The sequence below is a fragment of the Nycticebus coucang genome, chromosome X, assembly GCF_027406575.1.
Source record: "Nycticebus coucang isolate mNycCou1 chromosome X, mNycCou1.pri, whole genome shotgun sequence".
Lineage (NCBI taxonomy): Eukaryota > Metazoa > Chordata > Mammalia > Primates > Lorisidae > Nycticebus > Nycticebus coucang.
Window position 1 is genome coordinate 80,829,917 of NC_069804.1, and position 13,902 is coordinate 80,843,818.

A 13,902-nucleotide genomic window follows, 5' to 3' on the forward strand; every position below is an offset into this window, starting at 1 on the left:
TGCCCAGGCTGGACTCCTGTCCTCAAGAGACCCTCCTACCTCAGTCTCTCGAGTAACTGGGACTATAGTTGTGTGCCACCATGCTTGGCTGGATCATGATTTTAAATACATTCTGCTTATCTGTTACTTTTAATTGATATATTTAGTCCATTGACATTTATTGATATGTCAGGGTTTAAGTCCCCTATTTTATTATTTGTTTTTTGTTTGCTTTCTTTGTTTCTCATTCTTCTGTTTGTTTGCTTGATTTCTTTTTTTTTTGTTTGTTTGCTTGATTTCTTGTGAGTTACTTGAATATATATTAAGGTTTCATTTGGATTTATCTATAGACATTCTGAATATATTGCTTTGTATAGTTTTCTTAGTGGTTGCTATAGGTATTAGCATATGCATACATAGTTTATCACAGCCTACTGGTGTTCAAGTGAGTTCAGACTGAGTGAATTCTATTGACCTGTCTCTAAGTTCACTGGTGCTATCCTCTGTCATCTCTGCTCTATTATTGAATCCATACAGTGAGGGTTTTTTTTTTACCACTCAAATGTATTTTATTTAGGTTGGTCAGACTCATTACAGTTACTCTTTCTTAGATAATTAAGGCAGTATACATTTTTGCTAAATGTTGAAAAACACATCAAGTAATCATCCAAATAATCTCTAGATTCCACGTGTCTTTTTTATTTTTCCAGCTTTCACTACTGTTTTCTCCAAATTATTTCCTTTCAGCATTCCCATAAATGTATCTGGCATGTTTTCAAATCCTTCAATGACATATTCATGGTACTGGATTTTACCCTCCAAGACCCATTGCAGCAAGTCCTTCAGAGCTTTTTGGCGGACATCTCCTTGCCAATGGGTGACAAGGAACCCCTCCATGCGGAGTTCTTGGTAGATAACAATCTCTGGGGCTGGGCCTGGTGGAAGTTGGCCAGTACTGTTATATGTAGAAATGGCCCCACATATAGCAATTCTTCCAAATTTTTTTCATCTGGGGGATAACAATGTTTGAAAATTCTCTGCCTACATTATCAAAATAACAATCATAACCATTAGGAGAGGCTTTTTTCAAGGTTTCTGCCAAAGATGCTACTGTCTTATAGATAAAGGCAACATCAAATCCAAGTTTTTTAAGATAGGCAACCTTCTCATCAGACCCTGCTGCTCCAACAACTTTGCAGCCCTTGAGCTTCGCTATCTGCCCAACAACAGGGCCCACTGCTCCTGCTGCTGCATTAACCATCACTGTTTCTCCATCCTTCACACCACAGATGTCCAGTAGGCCAAAGTAGGTAGTTATGCCTGTCATGCCTACTGTCCCCAGACCCAAAAACAGCGGTACTGTATCTCGCCATTCTTTCGGCAGCTTTTCCAGATCTTTCCCATCAGAAATAGAGTGCGATGTCCAGCCTGAAAGAGCCACTACGATAGTTCCTTTTGGTAAGGTTGAGTTTTTACTTTCCACAGCTCTGGCCACTTGCTGCCCCATCATCGTGTCACCCTCATTTAATTTTTTGGATGCAAGTCTCATGTAAGGATCCACGGTAAGGAACAAAGCTTCGAGCAGGACCTCTCCATCTTTTAAGGGTGGGAGCTCAACTGTCTTTAACTCAAAGTCATCCTTAGTAGGGTTGTCTTTAAAGTGCTTCTTCAGGGTCCATCTTTTAGCATGAACCATCCTGAAGCTCAGAAGGAGTCCGCCAGTACTGAGAGCTGGACCAAGTTTTTAAACTTCAGTTATTTTTTTTTTTTGAGACAGAGTCTCACTTTGTCACCTTTGATAGAGTGCCATGGCATCATAGGTCACAGCAACCTCAAACTCTTGGGCTTAAGCAATTCTCTTGCCTCAGTCTGCCAAGTACCTGGGACTACAGGCAGCCACCACAATGCCCAGCTATTTTTAGAGACGAGGTCTTGCTCTGGCTCAGGCTGGTCTCAAACCAGTGAGCTCAGGCGATCCACCTGCCTTGGCCTCCCTCTTAGGGTTACAGGTGTGAACCACCATGCCTGGCCCTAAATGTCAGTTATTTTTTTCATTCCATAATTTCCATTTAGTTCTTTATTATATCATCTATTTGTTTCTTATATTTTCTTTCTTTTCTTTTTTTTGAGAAGGAGTTCCACTTTGTCACCCTTGGTAGAGTGCGTGATGTCATAGCTCACAGCAACCTCAAACTCTTGAGCTCAAGCAATCCCCTTGCCTCAGCCTCCCAAGTAGCTGGGCCTGTAGGAGCCCACTACAATGCCCAGCTAGCTTTTCCATTTTTAGTAGAGACAAGGTCTTGCTCTTGCCCAGGCTGGTTTCAAACTCCTGAGCTCAAGCAGTCCACCCTCCTCAGCCTCCCAGAGTGCTAGGATTACAGGCATGAGCTACCACACTAGTCCAGCATAATTTAAGTGTGCCACAGAAACTTAACTATAGGTTCAAGTGTGGGATGAGATAAAAAAAAGATTGGAAAACACTGCTCTAGGGCTTTGGCTGTGAAGCAGAGCTTAGTTCTCTCCACTAGGTCTCTGTCAGGCTTCTCTTTTCCCAATCTTTCGGACATTTTCTCTATCTCTGTGTCTCTGTGTGTCTGTCTCTGTCTCTCACTCTCCTCTATCTCTTCGTGAGTATGTATGAGTGTTGTTTTCAGGTTACATGACTCCCTGGCACTCAGTCTAGGGGTATACAGGAGATAAAAAGAAAACTGAGGAAACTCACCACGATGTCATGCCTTAAGTGTTAAAGTTCCTAGCCAGTCAGGCACTTTATTTCTTGCTTTCAAAGTCCTTTTATCATTGCTTGTTGAATAATTTTCTAGGGTTTATAGTTGCATTTGAAGGAGAGGAGCAGGGAAAAATGATTATGTGTCATCTTGTTCCAGAACCAGGAGTCACTAGTGTGGTTTTAAATGAAATTTCTTTTAGTATTAGTGAGGTTGAGCATCATTTGATAAGTTTTAAAATCATTTTAATATCTTTTTCTGTATTTCATTTTCTGTGAACTATCTATCAATATTATTTGCCTATTTTTGTATTGGGCTGGTGGTCTTTGATGTATCGATTTGTAAGAGCTGTTTTCATATTTGCTATGAGTTGCAGGTAATTTCCCTAGTTCAATATTTATCTTTTAACTTTGACTTTTTTTATTTTTTTTTTATTAAATCATAGCTGTGTACATTAGTATGATCATGGGGCACCATACACTTGGTTCATAGACCATTTGACACATTTTCATCACACTAGTTAACATAGCTTTCGTGGCATTTTCTTAGTTATTTTGCTAAGACCTTTACATTCCACATTTACTAGGATTCACATATTCCCTTGTAAGATGCACCGCAGGTGTAATCCCATTAATCCCCCTCCCTCCACCTCCCTCCCCCCTCCCACCCCTCTCTTTCCCCCTTCTCTCTATTCTTAGGTTGTAACTGGGTTATAGCTTTCATGTGAAGGTCCTACATTAGTTTCATAATAAGGGTGAGTACCTTGGGTACTTTTTCTTCCATTCTTGAGACACTTTACTAAGAAGAATATCTTCCAGCTCCATCCATGTAAACATGAAAGAGGTAGAGTCTCCATCTTTTTTTAAGGCTGCATAATACTCCATGGTGTACATATACCACAATTTATTAATCCATTCGTGGATCGATGGGCACTTGGGCTTTTTCCACGACTTAGCAATTATGAATAGGGCTGCAATAAATATTCTAATACAAATGTCTTTGTTATGATGTGATTTTTGGTCTTCTGGGTATATGCCCAGTAGAGGGATTACAGGATTGAATGGCAGATCTATTTTTAGATCTCTAAGTGTTCTCCGTATCTCTTTCCAAAAGGAATGTATTAATTTGCATTCCCACCAGCAGTGCAAAAGTGTTCCCTTTTCTCCACATCCAGCCAACATCTCTGATCTTGGGATTTTGTGATGTAGGCTAGTCTCACTGGAGTTAGATGATATCTCAAAGTAGTTTTGATTTGCATTTCTCTGATGATTAAAGATGATGAGCATTTTTTCATATGTCTGAAGGCCGTGCGCCTGTCTTCTTCAGAGAAGTTTCTCTTATCTAACAAAGGACGTGAAAGATCTATATAAAGAGAACTATGAAACTCTAAGAAAAGAGATAGCTGAGAATGTTAACAAATGGAAAAATATACCATGCTCATGGTTGGGAAGAATCAACATTGTTAAAATGTCCATACTACCCAAAGCAATATATAATTTCAATGCAATCCCCATTAAAGCTCCACTGTCATACTTTAAAGATCTTGAAAAAACAATCCTTCGTTTTATATGGAATCAGAAAAAAACCTCGAATAGCCAAGACATTACTCAAAAATAAAAACAAAGCAGGAGGAATCACGCTACCAGACCTCAGACTATACTACAAATCGATAGTGATCAAAACAGCATGGTACTGGCACAAAAACAGAGAAGTAGATATCTGGAACAGAATAGAGAACCAAGAGATGAATCCAGCTAATTACCGTTATTTAATCTTTGACAAGCCAATTAAAAACATTCAATGGGGAAAAGATTCCCTATTTAACAAATGGTGCTGGGTGAACTGGCTGACAACCTGTAGAAGACTGAAACTGGACCCACACCTCTCACCATTAACCAAGATAGACTCTCACTGGATTAAAGATTTAAACCTAAGACATGAAACTATAAAAATACTAGAAGAGAGTGCAGGGAAAACCCTTGAAGAAATTGGGTTGGGCGAGTTTTTCATGAGAAGGACCCCCTGGGCAATTGAAGCTGCTTCAAAAATACACTACTGGGACTTGATCAAACTAAAAAGCTTCTGCACAGCCAAGAACACAGTAAGTAAAGCGAGCAAACAGCCCTCAGAATGGGAAAAGATATTTGCAGGTTATGTCTCCGACAAAGGTTTAATAACCAGAATCCACAGAGAACTCAAACGCATTAGCAAGAAAACAACAAGGGATCCCATCGCAGGCTGGGCAAAGGACTTGACTTTGACTTTGACTTTGTTTAGGGTACTTTTTTTCATGCAGCTTTTTGAATGCAGTTAAATATATCAATCTCTTCCATAGCTTCTGGGTTTTGTGTAGTTCTTAGAAAGGTCTCACCACTTCAAGATTTTCTTTTTAAATTCTCCATTTTTTCTTCTAGTACTTTTATAATTCAATTTTTGTATTATTATTATTATTAAGACAGAATCTCACTCTGTTGCTTGGGGTGAAGCACTGTGGCATCATAGCTCACAGCAACATCAAACTCTTGGGCTTAAGCCATCTTCTTGCCTCAGCCTCCTGAGTAGCTGGGATGACAGGTGCCCACCCCAGCATCCAGCTATTTTTTTTAGAGACAGGGTCTTGCTCTTGCTCAGGCTGGTCTCCAACTCTGGAGCTCAAGAAATCCACCGACCTCAGCCTCCCAGAGTGCTAGGATTATAGGCATAAGCCACTGTGCCTGGCCCTCATTTTTCGTTTTTAAATCTTTAGTCCATCTGAAATTCATTTTGGTATAAGTATGAGGTAGTGCATCCAGTTGTCCCAAAGCATTTATTGAATAGTCCATCCTTTCCTCACTGCTTTGAAATGCTGTTTCTTGTTTTTTAAATTTTATGTTGTTGGCAGTGGCTCGTGCCTGTAATTCTAGCACTCTGGGATGCCAAGGCCAGTGGATGGCTTAACCTCAGGAGTTGGAAACCAGCTGGAGCAAGAATGAGATCCCACCTTTAAAAAAAATATCCAGGTGTTGTGGGGGGCACCTATTGTCCCAGCTACTTGGAGGGTGAGGGAAAGAGATAGCTTGAGCCCAAGAATTTAATGTTTCTGTGAGTTAGGATGCCACTGCACTCTACCCAGGGCACAGAGTGAGACTCTGTCTCAAAAATAAATAAGTAAATAAATAAATAAAATAAATATAACTTTTATGTTGTGGTAAAAAACACAACATAAAGGGTGGCGCCTGTGGCTCAAGGAGTAGGGCACCAGTCCCATATGCCAGGGTGGCAAGTTCAAACCCAGCCCCAGCCAAAAACCACACACACAAAAAAAAACACAACATAAAATTTATCATCTTAACCATTTTTATATGTATAGTTTAGTAGTGTTAAGCATATCACATTGTCGTGCACCAGATTTCTGGAGCTGTTTCATCATGCAAAACTGAAACTCTATACCCATTAAAACAATAATGCTCCATTGAAATATCATCTTTCTTATCATAAACTAATTTCCCAACTTTGTTATTCTTGCCTGGACCCCTGTATCAGCTTTCTAGCATCACTATAATTCTAATTTGTCATGTACACCATTGCCTGATTAATTTTCCTAATGTAAGCCCTGATCACAAGATTCCTTTATTTAAAATCTTTAAGCTGGGGTGATGCCTGTGGCTCAGCGGGTAAGGCACTGGCCCCATATACCGAAGGTGACGGCCATGTGGCAGTCACCTGTAGTCCCAGCTACTCAGGAGGCTGAGGCAAGAGAATCGCCTAAGCCCAGGAGTTGGAGGTTGCTGTGAGCTGTGATGCCACAGTACTCTACTGAGGGCAATAAAGTGAGACTCCGTCTCAAAAAAAAAGTGGTAAAAAAAAAAACCTTTAAGCTAGGGGGCGGCACCTGTGGCTCAGTCGGTAGGGTGCCAGCCCCATATACCGAGGGTGGTGGGTTCAAGCCCGGCCCCGGTGAACTGCAACAAAAAAAAAAATAGCCGGGTGTTGTGGCAGGCACCTGTAGTCCCAGCTAGAGGCTGAGGCAACAGAATCGCTTAAGCCCAAGAGTTGGAGGTTGCTGTGAGCTATATGATGCCATGGCACTCTACCTAGGGCCATAAAGTGAAACTCTGTCTCTACAAAAAAAAAAAAAAAAACCTTTAAGCTAGGTACAGTGGCTCATACCTGTAATCTCACAGGGAGGTGAGGTGGGAGAATTACTTGAGCCCAGGAGTTAGAGGCTGCAGTGGATCAGAGGCCCTCCCTCACACTGCAATTGAGATTAAACCCCCTTTACATGCTTTCATAGCACCCCGTATGTTTTCTTTCTATCACTTCTTATGATGTGTAATTTGAATTGTCTGCATGGTTCTTATTATTATTTTTTTAGAGACAGAGTCTCACTTTGTCGCCCTCAGTAGAGTGCCGTAGCATCACAGCTCACAGCAACCTCCAGCTCTTGGGCTTAAGCCCAAGATGGGCCCCTTTCAGCCACTGAGTGACCATCACACTCACTTGTCTGGTTATCTGCGTCATTAGATCAGATGGTGCACGCGATACTGAGTCTTTTGTCAAAGCTGTAAAGTAGACCAACAGGCCAACAAGATCCTTGGAAAGGTGAATGTGGCGGAAGGGTTTCTACTTCTCATGAGCACTAGTGCTTGTCCCGTCCACAGCTGATGGAGTACCAACTCAAACACAATTTGCCCTCTTCTTACATCAAGAAGAAGAAGGGAAGCGAATGGGAAAGTAGTTCCCAGCCTCCAGAGTAGTTGTGACTATAGGCGCCCACCACAACACCCAGCTTTTTTTTTTTGTTGTTGCAGTTAGGCCAGGCCGAGTTTGAACCACCCCACCCTCAGTATATGGGGCTGGCACCCTATTTACTGAGCCACTGGTGTGCCCTTATTTATTTATTTTTTTTGAAACAGAGTATCACATCTCACAGCAACCTCAAACTCTTGTGCTTAAGTGATTCTCTTGCCTCGGCCTCCCAAGTAGCTGGAACTACAGGTGCCCGCCACAACGCCCAGCTATTTTTTTGTTGCAATTGTTGTTGTTGTTTAGCTGTCCTGGGCCGGGTTTGAACCCACCAGCCTGGGTGATTGTGGCCTGCACCATAACCACTGTGCTATGGGCACCGAGCCATCTACATGATTATTTGACTATTGTTTACCTCTTTGCTAAACTTTAAGTTTCATGAAATTAAGGACCATGTGCTCACTACATAGCCCCAGTGTTGCTCAGTCCGTGTTTGTGGAATGAGAAGTTATCCCTCGCCTATGGGGTAAAGTAAAAACAACTGCAAGATCTGATTCAACCTACCTTGTCTCAGTCCTCTACCCTTGAAGGAAGTCAAGTTGCTGGACTTTCTGTCCTTCCATGAGATATTTAATTCTAGTTTATACCATGCCTTGGTTTTACTTTTTTTTTTTTTTTCTCACTTTGTCGCCCTCAGCAGAATGCTGTGGCATCACAGCTCACAGCAACCTTCAGCTCTTGGGCTTAGGCGATTCTCTTGCCTCAGCTTCTCTCTCTTTTTTTTTTTTTTTGTAGAGACAGTCTCACTGTACCGCCCTCGGGTAGAGTGCCGTGGCGTCACACGACTCACAGCAACCTCTAACTCTTGGGCTTACGCGATTCTCTTGCCTCAGCCTCCCGAGCAGCTGGGACTACAGGCGCCCACCACAACGCCTGGCTATTTTTTTGTTGCAGTTTGGCTGGGGCCGGGTTTGAACCTGCCACCCTCGGCATATGGGGCCGGCGCCCTACTCACTGAGCCACAGGCGCCGCCCCTGCCTCAGCTTCTATAGTAGCTGGGACTACAGGCACCCGCCACAATGCCCGGCTATTTTTTTGTTACAGTTTGTTTGGGGCCGGGTTCGAACCCACCACCCTCGGTGTATGTGGCTGATGCGGTAACCACTGTGCTACAGGCGCTGAGCAAGGTTTTACTTTTTGTCTGTGCTCCACCTATCCCTCTGCCTAGAGGCCATCTCCTACCCTCAACCCCCTGCCAGCACTGCTGCCTTATGGAAACCCAATTCATCCTTCATGGCTATGGATGTCTCTAACATTGAACTATAGGTTCCTTGAGAGCAGGGTCAGGGTCTCCAATTTGTCCCCTCTCTAATTTGTCCTTAAATTGCAACACAACTCCTGAACTCTAGGTGGAGCTCTTGGTTAACATCTCTATCTGTTGCAGTTTGCAAGCTCCTTGAAGGTAGGCAGGGTACATGGGCCTCCTACCACCAAGGCCTATCCCAGGCCAAGATTTATAGTTGGTTTCGGGAATCTTCTGGTAACCTAATAAATGAATGTGTCTGGTTATGCTGTTAGAGGTCTGAACATGAAATAGTGGGGCAGGGATGAAGACTTGCCTGTCTTGGCCCACTGCTCAATGGAATTCCTTGGCTCCCCAGTAGTAAACAAATGCTGCTCCACATCCTTCACGCTCTCCTCCAGAAGGGTCTTAGCTTTCCTGGAAGATGGCCTCTGCCTAGTCTACCTCCAGGCTCTCTGGAGAGGAGGCTGCTCAGTGGCCACATTTCTGCCCACCAGTATCAGGAGGCAGGGTTGCTATGCCAAAGTCCCCGCTCTCCTTCCTCATTCAGAAGCACCTTCTCCAGGTGTGATGGTTAACTTTAGGTGTTAATTTGGGCTAAGGATGCCCAGATAGCTGGTAAAACATTATTTCTAAGTGTGTTTGGGTGTTTCTAGAATAGATTAGCATTTGAGTCAGTGGTCTGAGGACAAAGATTGCTCTCACCAATGTGGGTGGGTAGCATCCAATCTGTTGAGCTCAAATAGAACAAAGGGGCAGAGGAAGGTCAATTTGTTTGTCTGAACTCGGACATATATCTTCTCCTTCCCTTGGATGTCAGTGCTCCTAGTTCCCAGGCCTTCAAACTCAGACCAAGACTTATACTATCACTACCCTCACCTTCTCAGGCCTTTGAATACCAGCTTTCCTGGTTCTCCAGCTTCATAACCCACAGGATGTCTTGGCCTCCATAATCTCATGAGCTCTCTCTCTCTCTCTCTCTCTCTCTCTCTCTCTCTCTCTCTCTCTCTCTCTCTCTCTATATATATATATATATATATATATATATGGGTTTCCCTAGTGTGTTAATCAGGGCTCTCCAGAGAAACAGAACCAGCTCTCTTTCTCCTCTGTCTCTGTCTGTCTGTCTCTCTCTAAGACAGAGAGAGAGAATCATATATATATGATTCTGACCAAGCTATGGTCAGCCAGTGGGTCTCAGAATCCACACAGCTTGGAGAGACACAAAGACAGTGTGTGGGCACAGGTGTGAGTTGTTTTTTGCTATTTTTTGGAGACAGTCTCACTTTATCTCCCTTGGTAGAGTGTCGTGACATCACATCTCCCAGCAACCTCATACTCTTGGGTTCAAGCCATTCTCTTGTCTCAGCCTCCCAAGTACCTGGGACTATAGGCACTTACCAGAGCCTGGCTATTTTTAGAGATCTCCCTCTGGCTCAGGCTGGTCTTGAACCTATGAGCTCAGGCAATCCCCCTGCCTTGGCCTCCCCTAGAGTGCTAGGATTACAGGCAGCTATATATCTCTCTATCTCTATCTCTATCTCTATTTCTATCTCTATCTCTATCTCTGTCATCTCTATATAGAGAGAGTTCTGTTTCTCTGGAGAGCCCTGATCAACACACCCATACCATTACCTTCCACATCCTCCCTCCCAACTGCACAACTGTCACCTCCACAATTCTAAGACAGCCCCTCCCCTTCATAAAGGCACTGGTCTCTGGCTCAAGCCTCTCCCTACCCCATGAGCTAATGCCATCCTGGGGGCTCCACAGCTCATAGAGATCAGGGGTGGCAAGCTAGGGACCAAGCATTAAATCCAGCCTGCAGACCTGTTTAGTTTGACCAGAATCATGTTTTCTGAAGGCCACAGTAGGGAAAGGACCCTTCAACCTTTTATTTATTTATTATTATTATTATTTTTTATTGTTAAATCATAGCTGTGTACGGGGGGGGCGCCTGTGGCTCAAGGAGTAGGGCGCTGGTCCCATATGCTGGAGGTGGCGGGTTCAAACCTAGCCCAGGCCAAAAACCAAAAAAAAAAAAAAAAAAATCATAGCTGTGTACATTAGTGCAATCAAGGGGTACAATGTGCTGGTTTCATATACAATCTGAAAGATTCTCATCAAACTGTTCAACGTAGCCTTCATGACATTTTCTTAGTTATTGTATGTAGACATTTGTATTCTGCCTTTAGTAAGTTTTGCCTGTACCCATTCTAAGATGCACCATAGGCGTGGCCCGACCCATCGCCCTCCCTCCACCCTAACCTTCCCACTCCCTTCCCCTTCTTTGGCCCTTTCCTCATATTCTTGTGCTATAGTTGGGTTATAGCCTTCATGTGAAATCTATAAATTAGCTTCATAGTAGGGCTGAGTACATTGGATACTTTTTCTTCCATTCCTGAGATACTTTGCTAAGAAGAATATGTTCCAGCTCCATTCATGTAAACATGAAAGAGGTAAAGTCTCCATCTTCCTTTAAGGCTGCATAATATTCCATGGTATACATGTACCACAATTTGATAGTCCATTCATGGGTCAATGGGCACTTGGGCTTCTTCCATGACTTAGCAATTACGAATTGGGCTGCAATAAACATTCTGGTACAGATGTCTTTGTTATATGGTGATTTTTGGTCTTCTGGGTATAAACCTAGTAAAGGAATTATAGGATCGAATGGCAGTTCTATTTTTAGGTCTCTAAGTATTCTCCAAACATCCTTCCAGAAGGAACGTATTAGTGTGCATTCCCACCACCAGTGTAGAAGTGTGCCCTTTTCTCCACATCCACGCCAACATCTCTGGTTTTGGGATTTTGTTAAGTGGGTTACTCTTACTGGGGTTAGGTGATATCTCAAAGTAGTATTGATTTGCATTTCTCTGATGATTAAGGATGATGAGCTTTTTTTCTTTTTCTTTTTTTTTGGTTTTTGGCCGGGGCTAGGTTTGAACCCGCTACCTCCGGCATATGGGACCGGCACCCTACTCCTTGAGCCACAGGCGCCGCCCGATGAGCTTTTTTTCATGTGTTTGTAGATCGTGCATCTGTCTTCTTTAGAGAACTTTCCCTTCAAGTCCCTTGTCCACCCTGAGATGGGATCACGTGTTCTTTTCTTGCTAATACGTTTGAGTTCTCTGTAGATTCTGGTTATTAGATCTTTATGGGAGGCATAACCTGCAAATATTTTTTCCCATTCTGAGGGCTGTCTGCTTGCTTTACTTACTATGTTCTTGGCTGTGCAGAAGCTTTTTAGTTTGATCAGGTCCCAGTAGTGTATTTTTGATACTGCTTCAATTGCCTGGGGAGTCCTCCTCATAAATTATTCACCCAGGCCGATTCCTTCAAGAGTTTTCCCTGCACTTTAAGTATTTTTATAGTTTCATGTCTTAAGTTTAAATCTTTTATCCAGTGAGAGTTTATCTTAGTTAATGGTGAAAGGTGTGGGTCCAGTTTCAATCTTCTACAGGTTGCCAGCCAGTTTACCCAGCACCATTTGTTAAATAGGGAATCTTTTTCTCCACTGAATGTTTTAAATTGGCTTGTCAAAGATCAAATAACGGTAAGTAGCTGGATTCATCTCTTGGTTCTCTATTCTGTTCCAGACATCTACTTCTCTGTTTTTGTGCCAGTACCATGCTGTTTCGATCACTATCGATTTATAGTACAGTCTCAGGTCTGGTAGCGTGATTCCTCCTGCTGTGTTTTTATTGCTGAGGAATGTTTTGGCTATTCGAGGTTTTTTCTGATTCCATATAGAACAAAGTATTATTTTTTCAGGATCTTTAAAATATGACAGTGGAGCTTTAATAGGAATTGCATTAAAATTATATATTGCTTTGGGTAGTATAGACATTTTAACAATGTTGATTCTTCCCAGCCATGAGCATGGTATGTTTTTCCATTTGTTAACATCTTCAGCTATTTCTTTTCTTAAAGTTTCATAGTTCTCTTTGTAGAGATCTTTCACATCCTTTGTTAGGTATACTCCCAAATATTTCATCTTCTTTGGCACTACTCTGAAAGGAATAGAGTCCTTGACTGTTTGTTCAGCTTGGTTATTGTTGGTATATATAAAGGCTACAGATTGATGTGTATTGATTTTGTAGCCTGAGACATAGCTGTATTCCTTGATCACCTCTTAAAGTTTTGTAGTAGAATCCCTAGTGATTTCCAGATATATGATCATATCATGTGCAAAGAGTGAAAGTTCCATCTCTTCTGACCCTATGTGGATACCCTTGATTGCCTTTTCTTCCCTAATTGCAATGGCTAAAACTTCCATTACAATGTTAAAGAGCAATGGAGACAATAGGCAACCTTGCCTGGTACCTGATCTAAGTGGAAAAGATTTCAATTTAACTCCATTCAATATGATATTGGCTGTGGGTTTGCTGTAGATGGCCTCTATTAGTTTAAGAAATGTCCCTTCTATACCAATTTTCTTAAGTGTTCTGATCATGAAGGGATGCTGGATATTATCAAAAGCTTTTTCTGCATCAATTGAGAGAATCATATGGTCCTTATTTTTTAGTTTGTTTATGTGCTGAATTACATTTATAGATTTACGTATGTTGAACCAACCTTGAGACCCTGGGATAAATCCCACTTGGTCATGGTGTATAATTTTTTTGATGTAGTGTTGTATTCCGTTTGTTAGGATCTTATTGAGTATTTTAACATCAATATTCATTAGTGATATTGGTCTATAATTTTCTTTTCTTTTTGGGTCTTTCCCTGGTTTGGGGATCAAGGTGATGTATTGGGTAATATTCCTTCTTTTTCTATATTTTGGAAGAGGTTTAATAGTATAGGTACTAGTTCTTCTTTAAAGGTGTGGTAGAATTCTGACATAAAGCCATCTGGTCCTGCACTTTTCTTTTTAGGGAGATTTTGTATAGTCGATGCTATTTCAGAACTTGATATAGGCCTGTTCAACATTTCCACTTCGTTCTGGCTAAGTCTTGGTAGGTGGCGTACTTCCAAGTATTGGTTGATTTCTTTCAGATTTTCATATTTCTGAGAGTAGAGCTTCTTGTAGTATTGGTTAAGGATTTTTTTGAATTTGTGAGGGGTCTGTTGTTGTTTCATCGTTACCATTTCTGATTGATGAAATTAGAGATTTTACTCTTTTTTTCCTGGTTAGGTTGGCCAAAGGTTTATCTATTTTAT

General features: G+C 42.0%; 1 pseudogene across 1 annotated transcript; it reads right to left on the bottom strand.

Annotated features, from left to right (window-relative positions):
- Positions 1-522: 522 nt before the first annotated feature.
- Positions 523-1,711, bottom strand: LOC128577292 (prostaglandin reductase 1-like; annotated as a pseudogene). The gene has a single exon (XR_008377545.1). The product of XR_008377545.1 is annotated as a prostaglandin reductase 1-like (transcript).
- Positions 1,712-13,902: the final 12,191 nt, after the last annotated feature.